Source organism: Pristis pectinata, chromosome 7, assembly GCF_009764475.1.
Source record: "Pristis pectinata isolate sPriPec2 chromosome 7, sPriPec2.1.pri, whole genome shotgun sequence".
Classification (NCBI taxonomy): Eukaryota; Metazoa; Chordata; class Chondrichthyes; order Rhinopristiformes; family Pristidae; genus Pristis; species Pristis pectinata.
Genome location: NC_067411.1, coordinates 32,204,295 through 32,218,214, shown reverse-complemented (window position 1 = coordinate 32,218,214; position 13,920 = coordinate 32,204,295). Strand labels below are relative to the sequence as shown.

The 13,920-nt window shown below is 39.1% G+C and overlaps 1 protein-coding gene across 1 annotated transcript in view; it reads right to left on the bottom strand.

Moving 5' to 3' along the window:
- LOC127572770 (E3 ubiquitin-protein ligase UHRF1-like) overlaps positions 1-13,920 on the bottom strand; it is a 103,299-nt gene that overhangs the window by 86,006 nt on the left and 3,373 nt on the right. The window lies entirely within an intron of this gene.

Genomic DNA, 13,920 nt, shown 5'->3' with positions numbered 1-13,920 from the left:
GAAAATTACACTGTGGAATCATTTCCACAATATTAAACTGCATTGCACAATAAGCAAAGGTTTTTATTAAAAACTTAATCAGAAAATAGTCCTGGAGGAAATAAGGAAATAAAACAAAGAACACAGCAAAGCCTATTAAATACTTCTGAAACATGGTCACTGCTTTAATATGGGAAACACAGCAGGAAATTTGCACTCAGTGAATGGCAATGACATAATGAAGAGTTAGTGGGTCGAGCGTCATCTGGGGGTGGGGGAAGAAATTGTCAACATTTCAGGTCGAAACCCTGCATCAGGACTGATGCTACTCCATCCACCGAGTTCCGCTGGCAGATTGTCTGTTGCTCCAGATTCCAGCATCTGCAGTCCCTTGTATCTCCATAATGAAGAGTTAAATTGATTTAGTGACATTGGTTGAGTGATAAATATTGACAATATACCAAGACTTATTCTTCAACAAGAAACCTTCTTGGTTATTTTTTGTACTGCCAGACAAGCAGATGGAGATAGTTTCACACCAAATGCAAAGGTTTTACATTCCTTCTTTTTCCTTTTATTTTTGACAGTGGGATAATTTTTAGATCAAATTTCAAACATAAAATTTGCCTCTTGTAGGTATATGGTGTAATTTTGTGGTTGTTTCACAAGGGCAATCTGACAAGATAGATAATTATAACTCATTCCATAGGATGATTCTCCACTAGATAAAGAGCTTAATCTGTGCTTGAATCTGAAAGGGACTTGGACCCATGACCTTTGTAGTAGAGAGTTTAGAGGTCTACCTTTGGAGCAAGGCTGGTATCTCAACCCGATTGCAAATGCCAGCATTTTAATTCCCACCAACATACTGGTTCCATTTGAACAGGGAATGAGATATCAGCCCATGTCAATGCAAAATTCAGCTCTCCTTTGTTCAAATTAGTGACAGGACAAGTGGAACTGAGCCATTTGTAAGCACTCTAGGAAATTAAGCTATTGCAGCAGAGGTAAATTTAGAACATTGGAAGCTGTTGTTGGGAAGTCTGGAAGAAACTAAAAATGCCATACCAACATTTGTACCTTCTAAAATAAATGGAATTGAATCAACCATATACTGCTGTAAACAAAAAGATATTAAGTAGCATTGTATCCTATTATTAAAAGCCAAAATTTCCCACATAATTATACTAAGGAATAGCGAAAGTCTGATGTCCTAAAATAAGCACAAATAATTATCAAGATGATTCAAACGAAATAATCAAAAGTGCAACTTGCACCATGTCCAGCAGGCAGATTTTAAACTGACACACTGATACCTTTAGCTCATTATACCAAGGCAATTAACATTCATCTGCAGTTTAAAGACATCTTTTAATTAATATGCTCGCACATACAAGAAGTTCTCACGAAATTACTTTCAAGATACAAATACAGCCGTTTGCTGTAGCCAGATTAAAAATAACCTTTAATGAGATAAAATACATATTGAAAGTTTCATATTTTCATAATCTTATTTTCTGCCTACAAAGGAGATGAATTCCCGCATCATCAAAACAATCCTAACATAGCCAAATTTCATTCATTTGTCAAGATTGTTCCCTCTCCTTAAGGTGTTAACTTTGCTTAGGTAAGTTAACTTTGCTTTTGTATCATTCAGAACAACCCCTTACTTTTAATGTTTCAGTACAATTCCTTTCACTTCAAGTGACAACTGATAACCAAACCTCAACAGCAAGTAACAGCAGTCAGTTATCTTTGTAGAATATCAAAGCTGAGTACAATAATATTCTCAGCCAGTACGAGATAAAAGCTTCTCATGAAGTATTTTTGGCTGATGTTCACCTTCCTAACTCAAGCAGTGGGAGGGATAAAATACAAAACAATCCATGATGGGCCATGAAAGTTCCCAATTAGATTTGTAGGGGTCACTGTACTCAATAACTCACTGTTAACTCAAGAGCCACAAGTACTAAACAGCTGAGCCACAGTGTCACAAGTTGCTTCAAGGAGCAAGTACAAATTTGCAGTTATCCTCATAAAATTTATTAATGCCTTCTTAAAGATTGTGCACTGCAAACAAATTATCTGAAACATTTAATGAAAACTTTTTCCTGCTGCATTAAGAACACATTCTGAAACTTTCAGTTCGACCATATGATGAAATGCTTGCAATAAGATGTTATCTGATGCCTTCCAAACTCATTTGAGGGAGTGGGACAGGATGTCCCAATCACCCTCCATCACGTGCAAATAAAAGCCACTGTAAAAATCGGTTTCTACACTTCACATTTACATACATGCTAGTTATAAGATATCTTTATTAGTCACACATACATCAAAACACACAGTGAAATGCATCTTTTGCGTAGTGTGTTCTGGGGGCAGCCCGCAAGTGTTGCCACGCTTCCTAACCTGTACGTCTTTGGAATGTGGGAGGAAACCAGAGCACCCAAGGAAACCCATGCAGACACGGAGAGAACATACAAACTCCTTACAGACAGCAGCAGAATTGAACCCAGGTCGCTAGCACTGTAATAGCGTTACGCATGCATGCTACATTTGTTAATCTGGTTAATGTGTTGGTTCACCAGCATTCAAGATTTTAGATTTAGATTCCTGAACAACACAAATTAATACAATAAGTACAAGGAAAGACTAAAGATTAAGATAACCTTCACTCTAAAGACTCAACTCGCCCTCAGAACATTTTATAATGCAAAGAATGGGTCTAGACACACTCTATGGCTTCAACCCTTACTCAAGTAGAAATGTATTCCAAATATGCCATATGCAACAACTGATTTCCAGAGTGATGCATTTTCATTCTCACCCCTGACAAAGGACCCAAGATAATTTCAACATTAAAGGTGCAACATAAATGCAAGCTGTTCTTATTTCCAAAATCAATTTCAAACTATTTCACAATTTGTTGCACGTTCAAGTACGGTTCCTACCAATGTGTTTACCAATTAGCCTGCACTTGGGGAATTTACAACCTGCTGCCATGCAAAGTCTTTCATTTCAGTTTGGTCAAGGCAGATTTAGGATATAATTAAAACTCATGGTATCTCTGTAAAATTAGCTATTTAATGTTAAGTTAATAAGCATCATCACCGAACAACACAACAAATTATCCGTCCCACAATAAAGGTTGTGCCAGGTTTTTTGTGTGCAGGTAATGTGTCGCTTGACCTCAACTTTGTACACACAAGGCTAACAAAGTGTGAAGTTTACCACTTCTCAACCACTAGATGGAGTTCAACCAGGCAGCAAGGGTTTTCCAATTTCTCACAGCACACCTGGCAACACAAATGGACACAAAGAACTTCCTGCTTTAATTTTTCACGGCAATGTTCCGGAAGCAGTTTATTCTGTCAGGCAAGACAGAATTAAGGACTTCACAGCCAGGATAGATCCCAGCTCCCATAATGCATTTTACACAGACTTCCTGCAGTGGGGATACAATGGCTAGTTTTACTCTCTCCAAACTCGTAGATCAAAGCAAGTTGTTATATTCCTGCCTTGCCTAATGTATAAGGCTCAGCAAGTATCACCTTGACACGTTAAGATAATACTCTGCCTCAACTTCCATTCTTGGTAGGAGAATCACTTATTACTATTTTCCTGAATACTTCTTTTAAAAAAATGAATGCTGTTCCTATTCCTCTGCCAGAAATCAAACGTAGAAGTTAAAAATATAAACAGAACAATTTACTGTATTTTCTACAGCCAATGGATTAAATTTGAAGCAGCAGGTGAATAGCAAGCGCCTACAATCATCAACTGAAGATCCATTGGTGGTGGAGCCACTTCAGCACACAGTACACCAGGATTCTGTCCTGCTTCCACACTGCTTTGGAATCCATTACACTCACCTCAACAGGCCGGATCCGGTTTAACATCCAAAATGAAAGATGGCATTTCTGACAAGACAGTGCTCCTTCAGTAATGCAATTGTGATAATGTGGATGTGCAAAAGATCATACTGGTTCCACTGTATTGAGTACAGAGTCGAAGCAGGTTACTTTGTTGTCTATGACAACTTCCAGAAAGGAAACAGATGCATAAATGTGCATACTATGTACATCCTTCTGATTTAACTTGGAATTTGCTAGAGGGAGGTGAACAACTAAAGAATTAAACTATTTTACTATATAATGAAGTAACACAAGGACATGAAACTCTCCCACCCCACAGCTCAGTTCAATTTATCAAAAGGTAAAAGAAATTGAGAAATTGGTTAGTCTTATCAGATGAGTAATTTTTAGAAGAATTAGTCTTAGTAATAAATATTTGCAACAATAACGGGTCAAATGAGAAAATAAAAAAAATGCTATTAATATTATGATTTCAGTGCAAGTTATTTCCCACAATGGAATAGTACTTTAACATCTATAGCGCACAAAACATTTCTTCTCCTTCTCTGTGAAAAAGTAACCAGTCAACAAAAATAAAAAGGATCTAATTTTAAGTCTTGCTACCTGGTGGAAACTTCCTGTGATAATTTCAAAGTTGTCTTCTTTTGGGGAAGGAGGCACTGGTGGTACCTGCCTGCCTCATACAGCAGACTAATTCTTTGCAAATTGGGATCCCATGAAATACGTGAACAGCTTCCCCCCCCCCCCCCACCACCAATGTACAAGACCATTCCTCAAGCCTCCTTTAACAGTCTATACCTGAAGTTCACATCCCCACCCAATTCTCAAATCCACTGTCTCCCTTGTGTCCAAAATTCTACAAGTTATAGTCTTGAAAATAATCAAGAGACTGCAGATTCTGAAATCTGGAGCAAAAAACAAGCTGTGGGAGGAAGTCAGCGGATCAGACAGCATCTGTGGGAGGGAAATGGACAATCAATGTTTCGGGATGAGACCCTTCATCTAGAAGAGTAGAGGGGAGATTGCCATACAAAGGTGAGGGGGAGTGGTGGAGCAAGAGCTGGCAACAATCAGTGCATCCATTTTCATTAGTTTGCTCTTGGTCCACTATCTTTTTTTGATCCACTGTATCTACGCTGCAGCCTGCAGAAAGATCTATCCAATCAATTCCTCTCAGACCTTCTGGGTCTCAATGAAACCATCTCACATTCTTCTGAACTCCAGAGTGAAGGACTAGTCCTCACAATCTTTTCTCAGAGGACTGGCCCTGCTCATCTGAGGAATCAATGTGGTAGACCTGCACTGCTCAATGACTGCTACTTATATCATTTACAAGATAAAATCTCAAAACTACAAATGTGCTGCATCATTTCCTCTACTAGCTAGAAGGAAAAGGACAGAAAAAGCATGGAAACACTACCACCTGGAAGTTGCCCTCCAAGCCACACACCATCCTGACTTGGAAATATATCACTGCTCCAAAATCCAAGAACTCACTCCCTAACAGTTTTGTGGGTATACCCATGCTTCAAGGATTGCAGCCGTTCAAGAAGGCAGCTCACCACCACCTTCTCAAGGTCAACAAGTAATGGACAATTAAATGCTGGCTCAGACTGCAAAGCCCACATCCCTTGAATGAATACATAAGAAACTCTACATTTCTGAAATTTCACAACAAAGAGCAAATTAAAATAAAAACAAAGTACTGCAAATAGTCAGCAGGTCATATTTCAGATTGAAGATCCTTCATCAGAACTGGGAAGGTGACAAAACAAGCTTGTGAAGTGACAGAGAGAGTGGGGGAGGTGGAACTCAATCAATGAGGATTTGTAACAACATTTCCTCCTCGCTGATCGTCAACACAGGTGCTTGCTTAGCCCCCTGCTCTACTCTCTATATACACACATAACTGTGTGGCTAAGCACAGCTCCAATGCCATCTTCAAATTCAGCGGCGACGCTACTATTGTTGGACGAATCAAAGGTGGCGATGAGTCAACATACAGGAGCGAGATAGGACACCTGGTTGAATGGTGCCGCAACAACAACCTCTCGCTCAACATCAGCAAAACTAAAGAACTGATTATTGACTTCAGGAAGGAGAGCGAACATGTGCCAGTCTACATTGGAGGGCTGGCAGTGGAGAGAGTCAGCAGCTTTAAATTCCTGGGCGTTAACATATCGAATGACCTGTCCTGGGCCCAACACAAAGATGCAATCGTAAGGAAAGCATGCCAGCGTCTTGCTTTTTTAGGATGTTAAGGAGGTTTGGCTTGTCACCGAACACTCTAACAAACTTCTACAGATATACTGTTGAAAGTATACTGACTGGTTGCATCATGGTCTGGTACGGCAATTCGAATGCACAGGAACGCAAGAAGCTGAAGGGAGTAGTGGACTCTACCCAATACATCACAGGCACATCCCTCCGGTAGTATCTAAAGGAGGTGCTGCTTCAAGAAGGCAACATCTATCATCAAAGATCCCCACCATCTGGGCTATGCCATCTTCTAGCAGCTACCATCGGGCAGGAGGTACAGAAGCCTGAGGTCCCACACCACCAGGTTCAAGAACAGCTACTTCCCTTCAACCATTAGGTTCTTGAACCAACCAGCAAAACCATAATCACTACAGTTTAGCAACACTATTAGCACTTTGATCACTTTGCACTAAAATGGACTTTGTCTTTTTTGTTCTTAATTGTGTTCTTTCTTGTATATCATACAATTTAAGTTTAATTTATGTTTTTCTTGTGAACATTGCTTTATGATGCTATATGCCTGTGACGCTGCTGTAAGATTTTCATTGCACTTGTGCATCTAAATTTGTTTTTGATGTTTCTCATAGGGCAAAACAAGGGTGACCATGGGAATAAGCTGCACACAAAGTTATCTGGTCAATGAGTGAATGGGAACAGTTCGAGAGTGAGAATACAGACAAAAGAGAATCAAAAAATTGCAGGTGCTGGAAATCTAAGATAAAACAAAATGCTGGAAATATTAGATAAAAGAACATAAACAAAAGAATGCAAAATGTAGAGCAGGAAGACATGCCTGTCAGGTCAGGCTGGGCATGTCCTCACTCCCGGAGGGGGAAAATTGAAGGGGGGGGGGAATGATCCCCCAGTTTACCATATTCCACCCCCCCCCACCCTCCCTGCAGCTTAACAAGTACCATTTGTCTCCTTCCTAGTTCTGACAAAGGGTCTTCGACGAGAAACATTAACTGTTTCTCTTCCCACAGATGCAGCCTGACCTGCTGAGTATTTACAGCATTTTGTTTTTATTTCAGATTTCCAGCATCTGCAGTTTTTTTTAAAAATTCGCTGAAATACAAATTAACAAATTTTGTCAAAGTATGGGCTAATTTGAGTTGCACAACAAGCTTTTTGAAACAGATCTGTACCACGTCTCTTCAAATTAAAATTAACTACCAGCAACAAGACATATTCATTCATGCAAATCCTGTTCCATCATTGCTAAATTCATCAGGACCAATTTAAAAACATGTCCTGAATGTGTCTATTGCACCCGTTCTCCTGCCAAACACTACATTATTAAAAAATATAATCACATATAAAATGCGTCATAAACCAAGTTACAGTATATCCTGTCATTTCTGTGTTACTGTTGGAAGCTCACACCAAAAATATAAAAGCACATTATTTTTTCTTAGAACATACTGAACCACAAAAATGTCCTATACTTGTATTTACATTTCCTAACTGCACTTCATTTCTGTGATCAGAAGTCTAGAAGCTTTTTTGCCACAAATTGATCACCAAAGATTCAACAGGCAATACATTTACAAGGGCATTTATCAGGATCCAGGCAAGTCATCATTATTCCTTTCATTAACAAGTGACCGCAGTTTTTAATTTATCCATTTTTGTAAGAATGTAAACTGTTGGAGGAATTATCACTGCCAAGGGAGCAAATGAACCAAGTTAATATGGACACAACTAGTCTGACTTTGAACCCTGAACCACTAATTTCTTTGGGTGAATGTTATTTGCAGATTTTAAACAAGCACTCTAGGATAAAGTTCTTTAGTGATCTAGTATGCAAAATATTTGAGTTATCCACAGGTGCATTTGCTCAGTTTATTATGTCCCTTTCCCAAAAGCCAACAAGATCCTTCATCAGCACCCTCTTGTCTGAAGCTGTAAACATCTAAGAAAGCCTATTTATCAACCACGGTGTTATCTTGGATGCTGCCTAGATTAGAGGGTATGAGCTGTAAGGAACTGTGGGACAAACTTGAATTGTTTACTCTAGAGCGTCGGAGGCTGAGAGGAGACCTGATAATAGTTTATAAGATTATGAGAGGCATAGATAGGGTAGACAGTCAGAATCCTCTTTCCCAGGGTAGAAAAGTCAAATACCAGAGGACATGCATTTAAGGTGAGAGGGAGAAGTTTTTTTTAAACAGAGAGTGACAGGTGCCCGGAACAGGCTGCCAGGGGAAGTGGTGGAAGCAGATACGATGGTGTGTTTAAGAAGCTGTTAGATAGGCACATGAATATGCAGGGAATGGAGGGATACGATTATGTACAGGCAGAAGAAAATTAGTTTAATTCTGCATCGTGTTCAACACAAACATTGTGGGCTGAAGGGCCTGTTCCTGTGCTGTACTGTTCTACGTTCTATCTTCAGGTTAAATCCTGCCAGGGGAGTCACACTGCAGCCATATAAAACCTTGATCACGCCACATTTGCAATACTGCGTGATTACAAGAATGTGGAGGATTTGGAGAAGGTGTTGAAGAGGTTCACCGGGGAATACCTTGTCCAACCTCTCCTTACAGCTCATGACCTCTAATCTAGGCAGCATCCAATATTAACATCATGGTTGATAAATAGGCTTTCTTAGATGTTCTCAGTACCTTGGCTGCAAAAAAAATGTTCGGATCAAAAGACACAATCCCTCCTCCTGGCAGTTCTCCAAAACTGAACGAGATACCAACAACATCGGGTGCCATGCTCGATTCAAAGCCAAACTTCCAACTACATGCCCCATACCCACGTAATCATGAAAACCAGCAATTTCTACCTCTAACATTGGTGAGCTCTTTCTGCTTCAGCACAGAAAACCATGGTCAAAGCACACCTGGAATATTGTGCCCAGGTCTGTCCCCTCAATGATGCTTGCAACAAAAAGCTCAGCAATTTAACTCCTGCAACGGAGCAATTCAAAAAAAGAGAACTTAAATTGACTGGGCCTGAAGTCTCAAGTTCAGAAGAACAAAAGGTAATGTCATTAAAACGCTCAAAATTCTCTTGGGGGCTTGACAGTGTAGATTTGGGAATGATGTTTCTCCTGGCTTGGTGTAAAGAATCAGAAGTCACAGTCTCAAATCAAGAGGTTAACCATTCAGGATTGAGGTGAGAAGAATTTTTTTTTCAGCCAGTGACCAGTGAATCTCTGGAATCATTCAAGGCAGGGGCCAATAGATTATTGGATAGTAAGGTAATTAAATAGTATAGGGTTAGTTAAGTAGCATTGAACTAAAAGCAGCCATAATCTGATTGAATGTTACAAGGAGCCAAAACACCTGCTCTCGCTCATTTTTATCTATTATCCACTGTTAACCTTAGACATGCCACTCCAATGTCTCACCCTCTGAAATGAAATAATCCAAACTTCTCTTAGTTTGCTTTGTGCCATATTAAACAACTATTTGTTTAACTCCTGCGATGGAGCAATCCCAAAAGGAGAGCTTAAACTGATTGGGCCTGAAGTCTCAAGTTCAGAAGAACAAAAGGTAATGTCATTAAATGCTCAAAATTCTCATGGGGGGCCTGATAGGGTAGATTTGGGAATGATGTTTCTCCTGGCTTGCTGTAAAGAATCCGGGGTCACAGTCTCAAATTAAGGGTTATCTTCACTCAGTATCCCCATGTTTCTTGATAACTTCCTATGAAACAACAAATAGAGTTTGAAGATTCTCTCTCATTTGAAATACCTATGGGGTCGTTCTTCCCCATTAATATAGTTTCTTCCAGCCCTAAAATTCTCCTTGATACAACAAACAATCTGCTGGAGGAACTCGCCTGGTCAAGCAGCATCTGTAATGGGAAGAAATTATCAACCTTCCAGGTCAAAGCCCTGCTGCAGGGTTTGTTGCTCCAGTTTCCAGCATCTACAGTCTTGTGTCTCCAGCACTCTTTGGTATCAGTTTCAATTCTAGTTTTTTTTTTGATCATCCCAAAATGTAATTGTTCCACCACTGATGGTTGTGCCTTCAGCTGCCAAAGTCCTACACAATCTCAGGAATTCTCTCCCAAACCGCCTCCCTCCCTCATGACAATCTTGAAACTTTGTTGGGATTCTTAGTTGTCTGCATTTATATGCCTCTCTGTGGTTCAAAAATCAAATTTTATTTGATAAAGCTGCTGTGAAGTGCTTTGGGAAATTGTTGTGTTCACTTAAAATCAGAATGCAAATATAATTTATAGTCTTATTCGATTTGACCAATGTACCCTTACAACTTTTGTTAAACAAATTCAACATAATTTCCAGTTTGAAAGTGGGTATCAAGAGCAGGATGATAGAGAGAAATAAAAGAGGGAGAAAAAAATACATTTCAAAAACTATGCAAAAATATCATTATTCAATTTAAAATATCTAAATTGAAGAAAATAGTGGTTAGGAGAATAGGAAAGTGATTACAGCTTTGGGACGATAAAACAAATGAGACATTTGAACAGTTTTACCTCTTTATATATTTAAGAGTTTTGTTTTTTTCAAGCAGTAGAAATGTACAACTGCAGCATTCCTTCAACAAATCATGTGTCCAGGTACCATGGCTATGGTGCTTAGGAAAGTCGATGTCAAATAGAGCCATAGATCTTCCCAGTTCTCTCCCTATAATCAATCCCCAGAAGAATGATCCTGCAGCTACAGGCCCCAAACTTTACAGATGGAATGAGACTAAACTGAGAAGTGTCAGGCTGACACAACATAGACCCTATATTAAGATGACAAATTTTACAACAGTAGTACTTTTTAGATAAAGCCAATTATGGTGACATTTTGCAATGTAAAGCAAGTAGCTTTATTAAAATATACGACATTAGTTTTACAATGAAACTAATTTTAGCATAACATATCTTGTGGAGTTGTGGCTGTGACGGAGAGTGTCACTAAACTGCCCCAAGCCACAGGCCTTTCCTCTGTTCCACCACTATTGTTTGTGCTGGCATTTCACCACACAAACATTGAAGGGATAAAGAGAGACAGGCAGCCAAAAAGAAACAAATGAGAGAGAATGAATATGGAATCGAACTTTGGTCTGTGTGCAATGCAAGAGGGGAATAATCTTGAATTATTGTTTTGGGGTCATGACACAAGTAGCTAAAAGTTAACAAGATCAGATGGCTACAGGGAAGTTGTCCTCAAATCGTTCAAAGGTTAACAAAAATGAAAAATTTATAGATAAATCATGTCTTCTTATCACAAGGACAAACCAGAGTATTATCAGACATTGATATATTTTTTAAGCTTAGTCACATTATGCGACCAATGTGACAGCTAATTAAAGCAAGATCCCATACAAGTTAATTGACCAGCAAATCCATTTTGATGCTATGTGTTGAGAGTAATCTTTCACATCCACCACAACAGCTCAAGTTAATACTTGATTGGAAAAATGGCACTTCAAATGCCTTAAGTGCCTGCTTAGATTGTGCTCAACTCCTGTGGTGTGACTTGGACCAAGATCTTCTGACTTGAGTGAGATGAATATGTCAAGCCACAGAAATGAGCTGACACCACTAAAAAATGTTTGAAGTGTTGTTTCTAAAAGTTTTTAATTAAGAATTCTAAAAGATGGCACATCCTTATTAATATTCTGATTGGAGCTGCTATATTACAGGCTCCGTGAGCTTTTCCCAACAGAAGTGCAGGGATCAGTTATATATCCTTATATTATTACATTTAGTTTTAAACCAAGAAGTAAAAGATGCAAACAAAGAATGGAAAGAACATGCATCCAACACGAGTCCAAGTCATGTAAAAACCGATTCATTGCCAATAAAATACTTTCAGACCACCGGAAAAGCACACATTTCCTTGAATGTTTGTATCACTTTGAAATATACCCATCATAACGCTCCACTACTCATTAACAAACAATCCTATACACCTACCCCCACCATGTAACTAACAAGCTATTCCTGCATTACAGAATACATTGGCACAGATATACTCAACCAAAAACACATGCTCCATCTCCTGACATTTGTAAGTTTGTGAACTAAGAAAAAGCTGCTGTATGCTTAACTAAAATACTCTCTACCCAAGTACACCCAAAATTTAACCCCTCATTCTCCTCTCCTGTGCAGGTTCAGCAGGACCAAGTGGATGGAGTGGTTTCCCAAAAGTACCACGTCAAAGTGAGCCACAATGGCAGAAGACAGCGCTTGCGATTTCCTCCCATTGACAGTGTAGCATCAAGGCTTCTTTATCCCAGTTTCATGGGCTGGTACAGGCCAATTGTGTTGAATCCTCACCACGCAGAAAACTATGAATTTCAAAATACTTTTTGCATAAGTGTGATCCCAAGAAATTTAAGAGTTGCAGAATAAAGAACTCCTTCAGCCTACTGAAAAGTTAAGCACCACTGGAAAAGAAAAACATTATGATAAATGCTTTAAAACCCTCTGGTTTGTCTGGCTGCACCTGTAAGCCCACGGTTTAGGATGTAAACTAACAAGCTACAAAAATGCAGGATCACACAAAACAAATATGACATGTACAACTATTTAATATTCCAAAATATTTTATTTCACTTATAATTTGGCCACTCCAACCACAAGGAGACTGATAATCTTAATCAGTCTCAAGGTACAATGTTTCAAAACAGAATTGAAATACAGCTGGATTTTATACAGGCTTTTCCCTGGGTAACAGGTTCCATTTTTACAGACATCCTTAATTCAGAAAAACATACAAAAACCACTCAATGCGATAACCATACCTCCACAGCATTGAAATGAATGGCATCAGAAGCACAAAGGCTGACTACAAAAAACAATTAATAAAAGTGGAGAGAGAGAGGAAACTAGTTCTGCTGTTTGTAGGAACAAAGAAAGAATGTACATCAGATTTTGAATTTAATATTATGGGAGTTTGTTTGTACAGGTGTCTGCAGGTGGGGCATTTGTAACCCGGGGCTGCCTGTACTACCTTCTCACATGTCAAAATATCTCCTGCAAGTTTCATCATAATCTAATAAAATTATTGAAGGAAGCATATCAATACAATTAGCACTCACAATGTCTTAAATGGTGACAAAAATGAATCATTATTGAATCATTTTTATTGATTCCCAGTTAAGGTTGAATCTTGATCAAGATATAATTCACGGCTCAACATTTCACAGGCACTCCTGGTGGGTAAAAACATTCAGAAAAAATCCCAACTTGCCCCTGATCAGGAGGAATTACTCAACAGCACAAGGCCATAAAGTTCTCAGGAACCTTGCATTCAATTTCTAAGTCTCTTGGAAAAAAGAGTGCCATGCAATTCTACCCAAAGAGGTATCTCTGGGTGTTCTGAAGAAGGCTCATTAATCTGGGTCCCTTTCTCATGTTGTTGCACTGAACAAAACTTCATATATCTCTGAACTTCAATGAATTCCTTAACAGTATGGATATCTTTGCAATCTGGCAGAATAGTGTTTCACTTGTATCACAAGATCAAAATATTACTTCTTCTACCTAACCACCTTGAATATTAGCTGCACTTCACCACTACTTACCTGAGTTTTTACCACCTGGTGCAGAAGGTCTCAAAGAGCTGAACGTAATGGCAATTTATAGATCGAAGATGTACAAGCCATCAAGTGGAACAAGTGGCTGCCTCACTCTCTGCCACATACCCAAGCACCCCTGGACAGCGAATAACTGGTATCCACCAGTACACTTGAGATCCTCAGCAACCACCAGGGAATATTCTGCTTTACGGAGACACAAGGGACTGCAGATGCTGGAATCTGGAGCAAAAAAACAAAAGTGCTGGAGGAACTTAGTGGGGTCAGGCAGCATCTGTGGAGGGAGATGG